At 34.2% G+C, this 18,087-nt stretch overlaps 1 pseudogene; it reads right to left on the minus strand.

The window, feature by feature from the left end:
- Positions 1-408: 408 nt before the first annotated feature.
- On the minus strand, positions 409-13,004 carry LOC122313673 (annotated as a pseudogene).
- Positions 13,005-18,087: the final 5,083 nt, after the last annotated feature.

Raw genomic sequence — 18,087 nt, forward strand, 5'->3', positions numbered from 1 at the left:
ATCTTTTGAACTTTCTTTACAGAGTTTTTCATGCAAAGATTAGTGAGGGTATTTAGGGGTAAATATACATGTATATATAATTTATCTTTTGCTTTTTAATTTTTTACGTACATACTATCATACAAGAAAAGATGTAATTGTTACGGATGGATTAAATAGATCGATTAAGCAAAATATTTGGTATTTACATATATATATATATTAATTTTTTGTTTGAAGCGGTTGCTAAAATTAAAAAAAGAAAAAGAAAAAGAAAGTAATAATAAGTTTGTTAGGTAAGGTCAAAGGTGATGTGGATTCAGCTCATTTGAGTTAAAAGAAAAGAAAATATAAATATAGATTTAAACAATTTGTCTTTAGTAAAAAAATATCGGCGAATATATGATCACCTCAATTGGAAAAGACACGTGAATGAAGTAGTACTTTTATAATATTTAATATTTTATAAAACATCGATCGTTTGAGAATCTTCACAGGCAACCATAAATAATGTACGAACATTAACTTTTGAGAGATTCTTGATGATCATCTAATGATCACACCATATTGTGGACATATATATATATATATATGAGGCAAAACCCAAATCTCCCCAAATTTGAACTTACATCTGCAAACCCATTTGTCTTTGAACAAGCAAAACATTATAAGTCAATCTTACTGGAAAAGCTAGCCATTCTACAATGTTTGTGCCTTGTGGTTTCTGAGTCACGTATCTACCAATCCGGCCTTGTCCCCTATCTTTCTTGATTATTTGAATTCTCCTGTAGATGAGAAAAGTAATTATCCTGCATGCATATATAAGAAGACATCAAATTCAGAATTCACAGACATATAAACACACACTAAATTACTTTGCTGTAAAAGCAGCAACAAGGTTTCAGATTCACCACCTTGTTCAGTATTCTTGCATCTTCCTCGTGGCCCTTCTTTACTCAATGAACTTTAAGGGCCTCGTCATCTCGTTGTCTTCATGATCCAGGATCTGCATTCATGCATGTATATGTCATAGCCCTTTAATTAAGGAAAACACTACTTCCACCTATAAAAACCTACCGACAAAACTCACTGAATTGAGTTGTTTTTTACAATTTTTTATGATCGAATCTACTTTTTTACAACTTGAAGATCTATGGAAATATAATTTAGATCACTTACGTGGCAATGGTACACGTAGCCTGGCTCTGCAGTTGCATCAAACGGAAATGACTCATTTGAGTGTATGTATGAAAATCTCACTAAAATTTTTGTCACGAATTCAGGTTTAATCTTGAAAACGTTCTTCCATCCCTTCTCGTGAGCTGGCACCTCTACTCTTTTCCCACGTGCATACTTGCTTATTTGGCACTTGATCGCATCGTTCATTCTCAACATGCATTTCCTGAACTCTTCCACATTCACCAACTCAATCTGATCCAACGCCACAAAGAGCCCCATATGGATGTGCAATGGGTGATTGTCCCCTGTTAGATTTATCACGTTCCACACTTCCGTGCTTCCCACTTTTGGGGTCTCCTCGACCGGTGCCTCGAATGTCTTTCCGTTCAAGTATAGATGTGTTGGCTCGTCCGTGGTGCTCGTGTACTCGTACATTGTTATATACCGTGTGCGCGATGCACTGGATAAATCAGGACGTGGGTATTGCATCAACATCTTGGGAACTCTCCACCTGTCAATCTCACGATGCTTCAGGATGAAAAATTTGATGACCTTGCTATCGGCTTCGTTGACCGGGTTCCCATCTGGATAAGGATATGGTGCATCGTTCGCTAGAATAGCAGAATTGGTCTTTGATTCTGAAAAGTCAACAACCACGTCAGCTATCTCAGATGGGGCCAGCAGAATCTCATTGTTTACCACTGGTTTATTGAGATACGCCGAGTCAGATCCCACGTGAGTGAACTGCAGACCATTGGTAAAGAAGAACCTAAAGTATCTGGCATTGCTGGCATTTAGGATACGAAACCGATGCTTACGACGTCGTACTGTCACACGTGGCCAGGCTTTTCCGTTTACGATGATAGCATTACCGAAATATTCCGGCCGCCAGTGCGGGTGTAGGGAGGGATTATCTCCCGTGCAGTTCATGTATATGGAACCATCGGTTCGAAAGCTACGGTCAAAAACTATTAACGGTCGATCGAGCTCATCGCCAGTAGGGAGTCCAAGGTGGGTCTCCGACCGCGGGTGGCGGATGATGTAGGCCCCAAACAAGCCAGCTAGGATGTTGATTCTTGTCAATCCCATGGCATGATCATGATACCATAGGTTTCCAGCTTGTTGTTGGTTGTGGTAATGACATGTTTGTTTGGTCCACGTGGGTCCCTTCTCTTGGAATCCAAGGGTGAACCATGAGCTTGCGAATCCATCATACTCTCGGGCTCCACGATTCCACCGTGGAGATGGACCACAGTAGGAATGCCCAGCTTATTGGCTGGAATGGCAGTCGGGATGGTTGCGTCCCACGGCAGTATGTGCTTTGGAGGGAGGTGATTTTGCCACGTCACGTTGATATCGATTCCCTGGAGGGCCTCGATTGTTGGACCAGGAACTGTAGCCAAGTCTTCGGATACACCGTAGGCGTAAACTGGTGTTGGAGGGAGATCTCTGTGGAATTTCTGCAAAGCAAAAGGTAAAAAGTAACGGGCAAGCCTTTTCCATTGTGCAACGGATTAATAGAAAAGGTATTAAAAAAAAAAAAATGCTATATGACAAAGAGAAAATCACATGATTAAATCATGATACATTATTTTTATAATAAGATAAATATACATAAACTTACGTCAGTTTGAAATTTTACCTTTACTACGAAATCATGTCAACTTCTAAAATATATATATATATGCCTACACAGAGATGGAATAACATAATTCATGTGGCTGTATGTGTCAATATTTTGTAGGACACGATCCTTTCTATGAGCTAACCCAGAAATGCAATATATATGAAAGATACTGGGCGAGACATCAATCTGGTGATGCATGCAGTAGATCGGAGGCCAGAAAACGCGACCATTTGTAACGTTTCAGGGGTATCGAAGTGTCAGAATGCTCTCAAGCAAACATCAATTACTCATGAGTGTGTACAAATGACTAATGCGTTGTCCTAAAACTGGAAGTCTCGACAGATTTATATAGGGAACGAACTAATTCACCGGATTAACGCTGAATTAGGCTAATTTTTTTACTGTTACATGAAGAATGATAAACAGTTAAAAAAAAAGAAAAGAAGAAGAAGAAGAAGAAAAAGCCCCAAACAAACTTCAGCCTTCTAATTGATCCTTGTAGCGTCCTTGAATTCAGTACGTGATTCTATCATTTTTATATTACAAAGATTCACTATAAAAAAAATAAATAATTAAGATCAATTTATAGTAACGAAAAATTAATAACAACTAATTTTAATCTTATAAATTAGTCGCAATTGTAACTTTTTCTTGATTGTTAAATTAAAATGTTACATTTTTTTATTGGCGGTTTAATTATGAATTGAGGCTGCTCGATCGGTTTATACGACTTACTTGAAGACCATTACACCACCCGCTACTCTTATTAAGATATTACAGATTTACACGAACGGATAAAAATAATAATAAGAATAATAAATAAATAAATAAATTTGTAGAAACTCAAAACAGGAAGGAGAAATCTTTAAAAAAAAAAAAAAGGGCTTACCCATTTCTTCTTGAACATGCCGATCACCAGGGACTTAGATTGGGGAACGCCTGAAACAACATCGAAGCCATGGATTTTGTGAAGATGTGGAAGCTCATCCACAAACATTTCCAGCTTGGACGAATTAAGCTGTTTATCTTGGGCCACTGAAGCTGTGAGTACTCCAAACAAAGCCAAATAAATGAGATCAAGAAACTTGAGCAAAACGCCGGCCACCATGGTCGCTTGTTTGTGTTTTGAGCCTTGGCCGGCTGTATGCAAGCATAGATGGATGATGAGGGAAAGAGATGGGTATTTGATGGGAGACGCCAGGCGTGTGGTGGGCATACGTAGGTTTAAAACCACTATATTTATTACAGTATGAAAGGAATATTACCTGGTGATAATGAAAGGGATCCATTAACTGATCCTGGGTAGGCTTTGCTGTCACTGACAAACTATAAATATTAATATTAATACCATCTAATGACAACAATTTATATAGCAATTCATCTCAATTTATTTTATTATTAAAAAAATTATAAAATAAAATAAATAATTTAATTTTTTAATATTAAAATAAAAATAATATTAAAAAATATATTTTAATAATATTTTATTTAATTTTTAATTTTTATCTCAAAATTCATCTATATGTATCTAATGAGTTTCTCTGGCCAGTTTTCCTCTGCTAGAACTTTCTATCGTAAACTTTTAAGGGCTTTTCCTACTTTATTCCATTTATAATATTCAGTATATTGCTTTCGCCCTTTAAACGCATGCGACCTGCAGGGGCATTATCATCTAGCTACGGGTCTTCTTTTAAAGAGAGCCATGCATCTAAAAGACTCAAACTTTGGTCAATTACTTCCATGGACTCTGATGGGACTAGAAATTTATGTGGCCAAATGCCAAATGCACAAATCCAATTTGCTTCGTGGACAGGTGCAACTCGAGTGGGAGACCAGATATCTGTAATGCAATTAATACTCTACCATATATGTCATTGGTCCTCACACGGTTAGTTTATGATTCTTTATAGTCAAAAAGATGACATAATTCAGCTCTCACATCTCCAGTAGGTTCGGCTTTGATACCATCTAAAGAATATCTAAACCACATTTGTGCTCATACTCGAAAGATTAGTCAAAATTATGACTGAACTCATGAAAACATTTTAAAAGTTGAGTTTCTTTTTCCTTTCAATTGGTTTGTGATCTCATTTATCAACTTCTTATGCTAAGTAAGCTTTTAGTAAGAATTTTATTATGTATGAATAAAGTTATGTATTAATTTATGTATTAATATTGATTTATTTATATTTAAAATTTATATTAATATTATTTTTAATAAAATTAATTTTTTGACTAATCATATTAGAATGATACACATATTAGTGCGCAGTTATATTTATAACTAAATTTTTTTTTCAACAATGACTTTTATTTCCAATACATTAAAGTGCTCCAAGTAGGTCTAAGGAAGGATTATAAGTTTAGAGGGGCCGAATATTTTGAATAAATAGCTGTTGATGAATTGATAAAAGGAGTAAAAGGTAAGAAAGAAAAACTAATTCCTAATTAAATTTGCATTGTTCTAAAAAAATTGATAATTTTACGTCCAAATATTTTATATGTTGCAATTAAAAGAAGAAGCTAACTATGGAAATGAGTTATATGCGAATTAAGTTACATCTCAACGATAAATTAAATTTTATATTTTCTTAATAATATATTTCACTCAAATAATTACAAAATTCAAAAGAGAAATAAAATAATGTGCATATCATTGTATTATATTAATTTTCTTGAAATTAGATAAAATTTTGGAACAATATTAATACCACAAAATTCTAATTTGATGATAATAAGATAGTTGAATAAAAAATTGCAACAATTTGCAGGTGTAATAAAGTAGCAGCGCTCTTACTGGACATGCCCCTGTTGCTTCATAGACGATTTTTCGCGATATGGCCTTATTTATTTAATCTCCCACAAGTCTGAAGTATTAGACTACTTTAGACAATCCATGAGCTTGATTAATAATCATTTAGACAATAGTATAAAGGCTCTAAGAACTGACTATGGACGTAAATATTTGTCTAAGCGGTTCAAAAAGTTCTGTGATGAAAGAAGAATCAAAAAGCAGTTGACAATGCCATATATACCACAACAAAACGGCGTAGCAAAAAGGAGAAATCGAACACTATATGAGATGATTAGATTGATGATGGCACAAACAAACATACAATTATCATATTAGGATGATGCACTTTTGACTACAGCCTACATCCTTAACCAAGTGCCCTCCAAATCAATGCAATCCACTCCGTATGAACAGACCAGTGAGAAACCCAACATAAATAACTTGTGGCAATGGGGTTCAACAGGATTTGTTCACAATTCTTTTCATAAATATGGAAAGTTTGGCCTTAGAGAGAATAAATGTATCTTTGTAAGGTACCCTAACCACTTTAAGGGATATGTATTAATTGGTGAACAACCTGATGGAATTGTATCTGAAATTGATTCATGAGTTGGAATTTTATCAATGATAAATTGTTAATTATAGGTGAGTTTGATAGTAGTTTGAAACTCTAAGAAATTGTTGATCAAGAGGAAGCTACTTCAAATGTCCTAATTGAGAATGATGGAATTTTTCAAACTCATGGGAGTAACTTGGCTCCAAATAGTAACATACCACTTGTTGGTTATGTACAACAGTTTCAACCAAGTAGCATGTGGAAATATTCCATGTCGTCAACTTAGAATTAAATGAAAAATTTTCATGGTGGGGTTGCAAGATAATGATGAGCTTAGAACCAACCAGGATGTTTTCTCGTCTTCTATAAAAAGGGGTGGATGAAAGCACTAAATTATGAGATTGAGTTTATGAGGACTAATTAAGTCTGGCGTTTGGTAGACCTATTGCTAGGGCAAAAGGTCATTGAGAAAAAATGGGTTCTAAAGGTCAAATGAAAAGCGACCGATTCAATGTAGAGGTATAAAGCTCGCCTCATGGCAAAAGAATATACCCAACAAGAGAATGTAGACTATAAGAAAACTTTTTCTTCAGTAGTATAGTTTGCCTCAATTCAACTTATTCTAGCCATTGTAGAATATTTGGATTTGGAATTCTACCAAATAGATGTTAAGAATGCTTTTATCAATGGAGAACTAAATCAAGATATCTATATGGATCAACCCATGGGCTTTGTGGCTAAAGGTCAAGAGCGCAAAGTGTGCAAACTCGAGTGCAAGCAATAATCTAGACAGTGGTATATTCGATTCCATCAAGACATTATCTCAAATGAGTTTACGATTATCGCAAAAGACCACTATGTTTATATTAAAACATCCAAAACAAGTTTTGTATTGTTATCACTATACATTGATGACATTCTGTGGGCTGGAAATGATGAGGTACGGGTGGGCAGAGGGGCCCCGCACCACGTTGCCTCGCCTCCGTTTGGCAAATGTGGGTGGCAGGGCCCAACCCCGGCTTGCATCTCCAATGCCCCACCCCCAGGTGTGTGTGTGTGTGTGTGTGTGTGTGTATGTGTGTAAGACGACATCATTTTATTTGTGATGTTAACCCAAAAAGCCCAACACCCATGGTGACCCCCTCCCACCCACAGTTCTCCCTCTCTCATCTTTGTGAAACCCTAGCCTCTCTCTCAACCTTCATCCGTGGCAATCTGTCAGGCTCGTCATCGTCGTCGTCCACACCATCTCTGTTGCATGCCTAGTCCATCACCAAAGGTATGTTTCCAATTCAGAGTGAAATCAACTTTTTATTTTATTTTATTTTATTTTATTTTATTTTATTTTATTTTATTTTGTTGAGTTATGGAAGACGGATTTAAATTGAGAAGTTGCAGGATAGGATTGTGAATTATGTGTTCTGGAGTGTGAATATTGGTTTCTTTGTTATAAAATTTTTTTAAAAAAAAAATCTTGTGAAATTGTGATTTCCGGATTTCGGATTGAAACCCTAGCATGGTTTTAATTGTTGCTATGACCTTTACTTCATTTTAGATTTTTGTGAGTTTTGAAGAATAAATACTCAGCTAGATTTTAGTGCTAGCTCTCTTACCATTTTCCCAACACCAAACCACTCCTAACCCTACACCTACAGACCCTACCCTTGCCCCTTTGCCCCCCCACAAAGCAAAAAACCAATTTCAATAGTTTGGACTCACTTCACCAAACTAAAGGGTCAGGACCCTAATAACTCTAAAAGTAAATGTAACTATTGTGGTAAAGTGTATCGATGTCACTATAGGAGGACACATATTTGATCCATTCTAAAGTTCATTGTCTCCTACCACTTTAGATGTATTGATTTACACGCAAAATTGGATCACTAGAATCCCAATTCATATGGTAGATGTATTTGACTTTTAGGAGATCAATGAGAAGAAAGGTGGTGATCAACTTGGATTTGGTAATTGTGGATTTCATTTTGTTATTTTAATTTATTTACATTCATTTAATCGGTATTATTTTCAGATTCTATTGTTGTAGCGATACATTAAACAATGTGTACATCCGCTACAATATGATTTCATGTGTATTGGACCCACAATTGTCATTGATTTGCACATTTTGTTCCTTAATTAGTTTTTGTAGTTATATAATTTTTGGAAATTCTAATTATTTTTGAATATTTTAGTTTTTATACTCTAATTGTCATATGTCCAATCCTAATCCCAAGGATCCAATGATCTCATTCTCATTTTGATCCCAATCTCATCTAGGTTATTACTTTTAGTGTTTTTGATTTTAACATTTCTAATATATGTTTGTATTTTTTAATTTTGTTTCTTGTTTGTAATTCTAATTTATTTTTCTATTAATATTTTAGGTTTCATGATCTCACAATTTCACAACACAGCCTAATAACTTTTCCACCACCATGACCACCCCACTTCCAATGTCAAAATCAATTTGAAAATTGAAATGATATTCTTGAGTTAGTTGTAATCTTGCTACAATTTTTCCCTTAATAGTTAATTGTGTTATTATTATATATTTAAATTATGTGATGACTTGTTATAGATTTTAGATGAATTTGTAATTTTATAACATTTTTAGATTAATTTTTAGTATTGTAATAGCTTCATTAGGATCATTAATTTCAACTTAGTAGTATACAAGTTTTTAATTTATATTATTGTAAATTATTTAGAAAATTTTATGCTTTAAACATTTCCATCTATTTTTACAAATTTAAGGACCCAAAATGACCCATAAACATGTTTTAAGCCTAACCGGCTGAGGGCACATTTGGGTAGGGTGGGAGGGCGGAAGATGGGGTGTTCGCTAGGGTTGGCAAATCGTATTTTCTAATCGTGTCAAGTCATGAAAATTCGACTATATAGGTCAACCCGAATCCAATCCGTTAAGCTAAATATGTCAAAATTTTAAAACTTAACATAACCCATTTAAATAATAGGTCGTGTCGTGTCACTCGTTTTGACATATTTAATAATTAATTAGAAATATGTTAATACAACACAATTTATTTAAACCTGTCTGTTTCATGTACATGGGTAGCACTAAAATGCATAACTTATTTGAACTGATTAACAAAATTTTACATAAAAATTAAAATCTATATTTATTAATAACCACAATATTTTGAAAAATCTATATCAATATTTTTAAAATTTAACATATAATAAAACCAATATTACAAACTATACAATAACAAATACAAAAATAGGTCTAAAATTACAATTTCAAGAATAAAAACAATAAAAACATAAGAATACTAAGAAATACCAATATTAGAACTTAACAATAGTAAATGTTTAATTTTGAAATAAATTCTAAATGGGTTGATTTGGTGTTAAGCAAGTTGACATGTTATTGACCCGTTTATAAATCTTGTTTTAAAGGATTAACCTGTATTAAACCTAACTCATTAACATTAAACTCAAACTTATTAATTTTGCATCATGTTTGTGTTAAGTTCACGTGTCGTGTCACATATAGCCACACCTCTTGTTCGCCCCTGCCCCTTAGAATCTAGACAAGAGACCCTATCTCTCATGTCGAGGGTGGGTGCTAGTGGCAAAAATCTCACCCCCCACAAGGTGCAGGTAGCACCCCTATGATGAGGGGATAGTTGTCACTAGTAAGGAGTGGTTGTCCCTCAACTTTGAACAACATTTATAAATCTTAACTCCCAAAATGTATTATGTCCCACTAATATTTATCTAAACAGATTTACATAAAGAAGGTTTTTGAGCTCTTCAAAATGAGTAATTGTAAACTCATTGACACCCATATTGCTAAAGGACAGACGTTATGCCAATAAATGTGTTCTAAGATCCCAAGAGACATGTAAAAGATGATTCGTGTTCCCTATGCTAGCGTTATTGGTAGTCAAATTTACACAATGACGTTTGCTTGATTAGATATATGCTATGCAGTATTCTTTTTCATTAGATTCCAATCTAACCCTAGACTAGCCCATTGAAAGCAATCAAAGGGATTTTCATATATTTCAAGGAAATTGCAGACTATGTATTATGTTATCACGGTTCAAATTTGCAACTGAAGTGTTGTAATGGTACTGATTGAAGTAGTGACCTAGACAAGTGAAAATTGAAAACTAGGTATATTTTATTGTTGAACAATGATGCCATTAAATGGAGTGGCAAAAAACAACCCTACATAACCTTATTCACCATAAAGGTAGAGTATATACCATGTTTCAGAGCAGTTCAGGAGACTATTTGGTTAAGGAGGTTCCTTCAGCACCTAGATATCAGTGAGGATAATTCTAAACCTGTTATGAGTTTTTGTGGCAATATGGTTGCTCTTGTATATGCTAAGAACCCAAAGTGTTGTTGAAGAGCAAAACATATTGATATCCAATATCAGTACATTAGAGACATGGTAACACAAAAAGAAGTGCTCCTAAAACATCTATCTATGAGTTGAATGGTTGTTGATCCCCTGACAAAGCCTCTAGTGAAAGACATTTTTATGGCTCATGTAAGGAGTTTTGGACTGCGCAGACTGTGATTATAATTTATTTTTCAATTGACATAATATTATAAATTTTCCTTAGAGATATTAATGCGCTGTGATATTTTTTCCATTTAGTTTGTCTTTATCATATTACATGAATTGTATACACACAAGATATGTTAACAGACTTGGATAGGCTTATTCACATGAGCGATCACATTTGGCGTTATAAAGAGGTAGAGAGCAGAGATGAAATAATATGTCACTCGGTACTTGTCTAGAGACGGATAAATTGCATGACACAAAAAGATATGTTGAATTAGTGAGAACTAAGATGAGGTTCATCATATTTAAGAGGATTGTCCATGGACACCCTGCAATCCATGTACCTTGCAATGAGCTGGATGCGAGATAATTTTTTGTGTCTTGGAGGCGAGCAAATGGAGAGATCCTGGTTAGATGTAGAAATAGCGTTAAGACTAAGATTTGTACGGTGTTTTGATATGGTGATACAATGTTTGGGAAGATATATCTATCGTAGCATGTCCTTCATACTACATGTGCTTATGCGACTAGATATGAAAATGAATTAATTGTTCCTCCCTGTTTCTTAACTGTGTGAGTCTTGTATTTTACTTTTGAGTCCCCATTCTCAACCTTTGACAATGTCATGAGATGGTGGTTCTAATGTTTGTTACTTTAGCATGCTATGTCTGGCCATGTTTGATACAGTCTAAAGAGATATTGCTGGGACAATGGTTAGACTAAAATTGAGTGACATGATAGCGAAGGAAATACTATTAGACAATGCATCCTAAGTTATGTTTGTTGATGTTAAATTTTGGCACTATGATTTGGTAGTGCCATAGCACCGGATGGAGACGAACTCATATCAATTGGTGGATTCACTTCATGTGAAACAACTACACTGTTTCTCTCAGCAAGTATTCTAAGAAACATAAAATCTTAGAAAAGAGCCAAATTGCGAAAAGAAAACCTAAAAACTAGAGAAAAGCACTATCTATAATGCTTTTCGTCCCTGGCTACAAGTAGCACCAGGAAAGAGAAAAAGCTCATTGAATGGTTAGTCCTAATCTGTGGAATCTGTAGCACGTTTCTGCCATGGGTAGGGGAGTTTGAGATTTTGCTACATTTTATGAGTTTCTTCTGTTAACTTCGCGAAAATTATTGGGATATTAATTACATGTGAATCAATGTCCTTTCTATTCTTTGCATGCAATTTCAACCTTGTTGTGCCCGCTATAGTTCATAAGCATAAGCATAGCTTCTTTTACTCAGCACACAATCATGTCACTAAAATTATACCCACTGACCAATATCAATTCTTCTGTAAATGGATTGATCAAAGAAACTCAAAACACTAATCATTCTCTTTGTTTATTTACCAGAACTACTGTGGCTCACACCAAACAACCACATATTATAGTCAGTTCTGAAACAACTGAAGAACAAACAGACAGAACTGGAGCAAATACTAACGATAAACATAGAAAAATAAACCATCTTGACAACAAAGCAATTCGCTTACAGGATTTGGCCCACACATACCCATCCTAATTCCAAGCAGAATAAAGTCAAAAGACAAAAGCCACCAACGCACTAACAGAGAAATTCCGGTCAACACCCTACTTTTTCTCTATGCAATATATATTTATTTAATTCTTTCATCACATTATGGAACAGCTGCTTGTGTTCTCCTCACTGTACATATGGATTGCAGAGTCATGACCACTGTAATAAGGTTCAGTGTGAGGGTACGGGTTGGGATTTGGGACATAATTATAGCAATAGCCAGTGCTGGAGGGAACAAAGGGAGACCGGTTATACATCATTTGTGGTTGTTGTTGCATGGCATGCCTGGCCAGGATATCCATGTTCATCGTCGGAGGTGGTGCAGGGGTGTAACCATTCATGTTCATCAGCGTGGATGATGGGTATTGATCAGGGACATATGTACCAGTTGTGAACCCAGCAGAAGGGCCCTGACATGCATTGTTGCTTTGGACTTGAAAACGTCCCAAACCATTGGAATTCCCTCCTAAAGCAGCGGCAGCAGAAGCAACATTAAGGCTATTTCCACCAAAACCAGCCATACCCATCATAGAATTGATGTCATTTGCCCTTACTTCTCCAGCATTTATGTTACCCCCAACCAAATGAGCAGTGTTCATTTTCAGAGCTGCCATGGTTTTCGGATCAATCTCACCTGCATTAACTCCGATTCCCATATTCTGATATTTGTTTCCTATCCTTCCATTTCCAGCATTCCCATTTACAACATTATTATTTTTCCCATTGTTGGAAGCAGCAACAATGACTCCAACACCTTTCTTTGCATCATTTGCATCAATTGCCTGCTCCCCGAGAAGACCAAGTTCGTTAGCTTTCTCCCTAATAAACCGCAGCTCATCCTCTTCGTCATCCCCTTCCTCGTCATCAGCATACTCATTATCTTCTTCAAAGCTGAAAGCAGGAAATTTCTGCTGATTTTTCAAGGCTTCAAGATCCTTGATCAACTTTTGGTTTTTGACTTCGTCGTTATTATCATCTTTGATGCAGGCGTTTTTCTGTTTTTGGTTTTGGTTGGTTTTCTGAAACCATAGTTCGGCATGTTTACCAGCTTTTACTAGTATTTTTATCAATGTCGCAGCATCTACACTTCCTGAAACTGTGACTCTCTGCTGCACTGCATCTATGTTTACTTGGTACACGCCTGTAACAACGGGAGAAAGCGACGAGAGACTATAAATGCACAAAATTAAATTTTAGAACTGATGGCACAGTTTAGTCCGTGTTTTTTGTTTTAAAAAGGGGCCCACAAAACGAAATTCAATTTCATAGTTTATCGTCCATCATTTTCTGGGTAACCAAACTAGAACTGTACACAGAAGGAAAATATATGTGCATTGAGCAGGCAATGCAGTACACACTGAGTAGAGGAAGACAAGTACGTGTAATAAAAAACTGAGAAGATGAAACAAAGCAGCACCTTCAATTCTCTGAAGGAGTTTCTTCACTTTCTGCTTACACCCATCACAGTGTATGTTCACTTTGAGAACACACGTCTGTAGATGAAAATGAAAGGAACAAAGTGAACAATAAAAAGTAAAAAAAGAAGAAGATTCTCGAGGTAAAGACAACCATCCAACTTTGATGCATTATTCTGGGTAATAAATATAACAAACAAAAGGGAACTTAAAGACCGAAGGAATGCGGTTAAGAGGGAGACCTGAATCTTGAGGATCTTAAAGTCTTCATCTTTAGTCATTTCTTCGGCGCTGTTCGGGATGAAAGCTCTCTCTCTCTCTCTCTCTCTCTCTCTCTCTATATATATGTGTGTGCGCGCGCGCGCTGTAAAAAGGAAAAGGATAGCACCTTATCTAGTGGGGGTAAAAGTGTTGGCGAGAGTTTTCCGTAACTTGCACTTAAATAGATTCTTTCCGTTCTCCATTTTAGTCCCTCCTCCCTCTTCAGTCAGTCTTCGGTCCTCAAAAATTAAAAAATAAAAATCAAACGCACATGGGTCTTTCAGCTTTTAAGTTAAAACGAAGGAAAGGTCTATAGTTGCCGAGATTAAATGAACGGAAATGATACACAACCTTCCAATATACCACATTCCACTTTTTTTTAATTTTTTAATATTTTTTTTTAATTTATTCTTTTTAAATTAATTTAATTCTTTTATTTATTATTTATATATTTAATATTTAATAAAAATTAAAATAATAAAAATTAAAATAAATGTGAAGTGTGGGATGTTGAGAGGTTGTGAAGATTTTTTCTTAAATGAAACAAGGTAAGTAGGAATCGCAGGATGAGATAAAAATTAAATAAAATATAATTTTTATTTTTAAATTTTAAAAATATTAAATTATTTATTATATTTTATATAAAAATTATAATAATTAAATAAAATGAGAGATTTTTTTAATCTGACAATGCCTAAATATTGACTATTGTATAATGCAACAAGGATAATGATAGGTTTATTACTGTTTATTATTTTTTTCTATTTTATTTATTTTTAATAATTAAAGAAGTGATTATTAATAAAATTATATAATTTTTTAATTTTTTTTAATAATTAAATATGTTAAAAAAATACTTAAAAGAAAAGAAATTAAAATTTTAAATACGCTTATATAAAAAGTGATAAAAGAGAAAGTAAACCTATCGTTATTTATGCCGAATCGTAAGATAAATCAAATAAAAAACTGACCGAAATAAAATAAAATACTGACCAACTGCCAAGAACAAGGAAAAAGTGAGATAAAAGTAAGAGGGAGCTGAAAGTCAGAAGATGGACTGAAAGAGTGATATATGGGAGGGAGAGATATTGAAGGGGGTGCTCTGAGCTCTGAAATGATGTGATTTAACGTTAAATACTGAGGAAAAACAATAAAAGAAGAGCAGACTGAATTCATTCTGCTCTTTTGTCACGTGTATCTTGTTTTGTTTTGTCTTTCTAGTGGTAAATTTCCTTTCTTCAAGAAGGAAATGAACTATATTTTCAAATAATGATCCTAACTTTATAACATTACACCAGAAGAGTTTTCATTGCGTCGCAAGCTCTCCATCTTTCTTTCTTTCTTTTGTTTGCGTTTCTTAACTTTATGCTCACACTAACACAAGAATAAAGCTTTTTCGTTTATGATTTTTGTTATTTCTGTTCAACAAAAATGGGTTAATACCAGCTGATGAAGAATGAGGTCAGTTTTGCATTTCAGGAGGATGTCTTGGAATATGCGGTATCCAAAAGAGAAACCAAAAAGAACCGTTGGGAGTTGAAAAATAATATCAAATACATGAATTGAATGGTCACCTGTGCTGAAAAGATGCTTAAAACCTCGCGCACTTTTTACTGTAGTTGAGATCGGAAAAACCAAAAGATAAAGTGAAGAACACTTTTTTAACCACTTCGGGGTCACAATTTCCCAACAGACTTCCTCAAACATGTTTGTCCCAACTCCCAGGCTTTGTTTTGTTTTCTCTTGTTTTATGGGTTCGTGTTTCGGAGAACTGAGACGCAGAGCACGCAATCACACAAAGGTAAAAGGGAAAGCGAAATGTGTAAGAAGTGAGGGCGTAGGGAGGCTGGCAGTGTTAGGTCATCATTACATGCTCCCCAGCACCTGCAAAATCTCTCTGCATGCTGTCCCCAACCCTCTTTTTTTTTTTTTTCATTATTTAATTTAATTTAATTTAATCTTTACCCCTCCAACTCCAAGTCCAAGCCGGGGATTTTCTACATCGATTTCCTGTTGAAAGCGTTCATCTTCTTAAATGGGGGATGGAAATTGAAATTTTCTGAGATCATCAGCAGCTGAGGAAATTTAAAGTTGCGGTAGATATGGACGAGGAGGGGACGGGATCATGAGATCAGGGATGGTGTAGGATACAGACGTCCAATGGTTCCCACAATATTGGGATCGCATACTCCAGTTCAATTTTTTTTTTTTTAATAAATAATACTTTCATAAATTAAAAGATAAAAGATACGACAGATATAGGTTATAATTAATACTGTGTACAAAATAATTGTTAATTTTATTTTATTTCAAAAATTTTAAAAATTAATAATAATAATTAAATTAGATGAGTTGACATAATCTCTAACCTAAGGTTTATGATATGACTACTTCAAGACGTGTGCAGAGTATTTAATAGCGGGGGTTTAGTAGCCTTTAATATTCCTGTTAATAAGGATCCAGAACAGTGGAATGGCAGAAGAAGCTGCAAATATATAAATGTACAGAGCCTTAGATCTGGGAGAATAATGTTGTCTACTTTATTAGACAAATGCTGTCATGCTTCTCCCTCCATCCCCTTTAAACATCCAAGGAAATGTGCAAATGCCTCCCTATCTATATATCTTTTTTTGACTTTTTTTCACTCCTGTATAGAAAATTGTATATTCAAGTGTCTGTTTAATGTGCAAGGACTTATTTATAGTTGAATATTATGCTTGTGGTAAAGGGAAATATTTTAATTATAAATAGATTATATAAAAATAAATTTATAAATTTATGTGACTTAATGTAATTAGTTAAGTTATAAAGTTATTTTTATTATAAAGTAGATTTAATAGATAATATAAAACCATGTTATTTTGTTATATTGATTTTGTATAATTTCTTTGTAGAGTTAGCAATACTCTATGGTAAATAAGGATACACAATCATAACATAAATACATATACAATCAAGGCTTAGGGCCTGTTGAGATACTAAGAGTATATATCTCGATATATTTATAAAATAAAAATCAAACAGTTTAAATTAATATATTTTATTGAGTTTTGGAAAAGGAGATAAGGTTTAGATACTGATAATATCTTAATATATCTACAAAATAATAGTGAAATTGACTGAGGAAATAAAAATGAAATAGTTTAAATTAATATTTTTTTTTCTCCATGGTTTGGACCTACAATGGAGAAAAAAAACGGAGGAAATAAAATGCAAAAGAGAGAAGGTAAGGCACAGTCTTACAGCAAAACAAGAGAAAAAGAAAATAAATACCAGAAGAAAAAGAGAAGCATTCAGTGCACATGAGGAGGAAGGAAAAAAAAAAAAAAAAAAACAAATGAAGAAGAAGAAGAAGGAAGGCAACGGCGCAGGAGCAGAATAAAAGAAGATGATAGGCATTTGGCAAAATGCACCATATGGAGAAGGGGCTAGAAGCGAGCCCATGGGCTAGGCCTAAAACTGGAAGGGCTGGGCCAAAAATTAAAGAACAACCAACTAAAACAAATCCACCCGAAAAAATAAAAATAGTATAATAAAATAGATAAAAGATAAATAAAAACACTATAACTAAATATCAATAAAAATAAACAATAAAACTCAACAATAAACTAATTTAAAGTAATGAGCAATTTAAGTGATAAACAAGAATTAATATCAAGAAAACAAATTAAAATAAATTTCACAACTCAGTAATCACAAATAAAACAACAAAAACCACGTTAAATTTAAAACAAGAGAACTGATGTTACTTTATTTGTAACAAGACTAGATTTTGTTTATTCTATTCAAGTTTTAAGCCAATTCGTGGATAAGCCTTTCCAAATATAATTAGATGATGCACACCATGTGTAACGATGCCTCAAAGGTACACATGGCCAAGGGATTTTTTTTTCCTTCTTCATCTTCTTTGGCTTCACAAACTCAGACTAGGTCAGACACCAGAAAATCAGTGATGGGTTTTTTTGTAAAATTGGATAATTTTCTTATTTCTTGAAAATCCATAAAACAAAGTACAATATCTTAATCATCAATTAAAGCTAAGTACAGAGCTTTGGCCTCCATTGCTTGTGAATTAACATTGTTAAATTCTTTACTTCAAGACTTTGGTATTTATTATCAATTCCCAACATTGTTATTTTGTAAAAGCAAAGGTACTCTCCACATAGTAGAAATCTTGTTTTT

Source organism: Carya illinoinensis, chromosome 6 (genome assembly GCF_018687715.1).
Source record: "Carya illinoinensis cultivar Pawnee chromosome 6, C.illinoinensisPawnee_v1, whole genome shotgun sequence".
In the NCBI taxonomy this organism is placed as follows: Eukaryota; Viridiplantae; Streptophyta; class Magnoliopsida; order Fagales; family Juglandaceae; genus Carya; species Carya illinoinensis.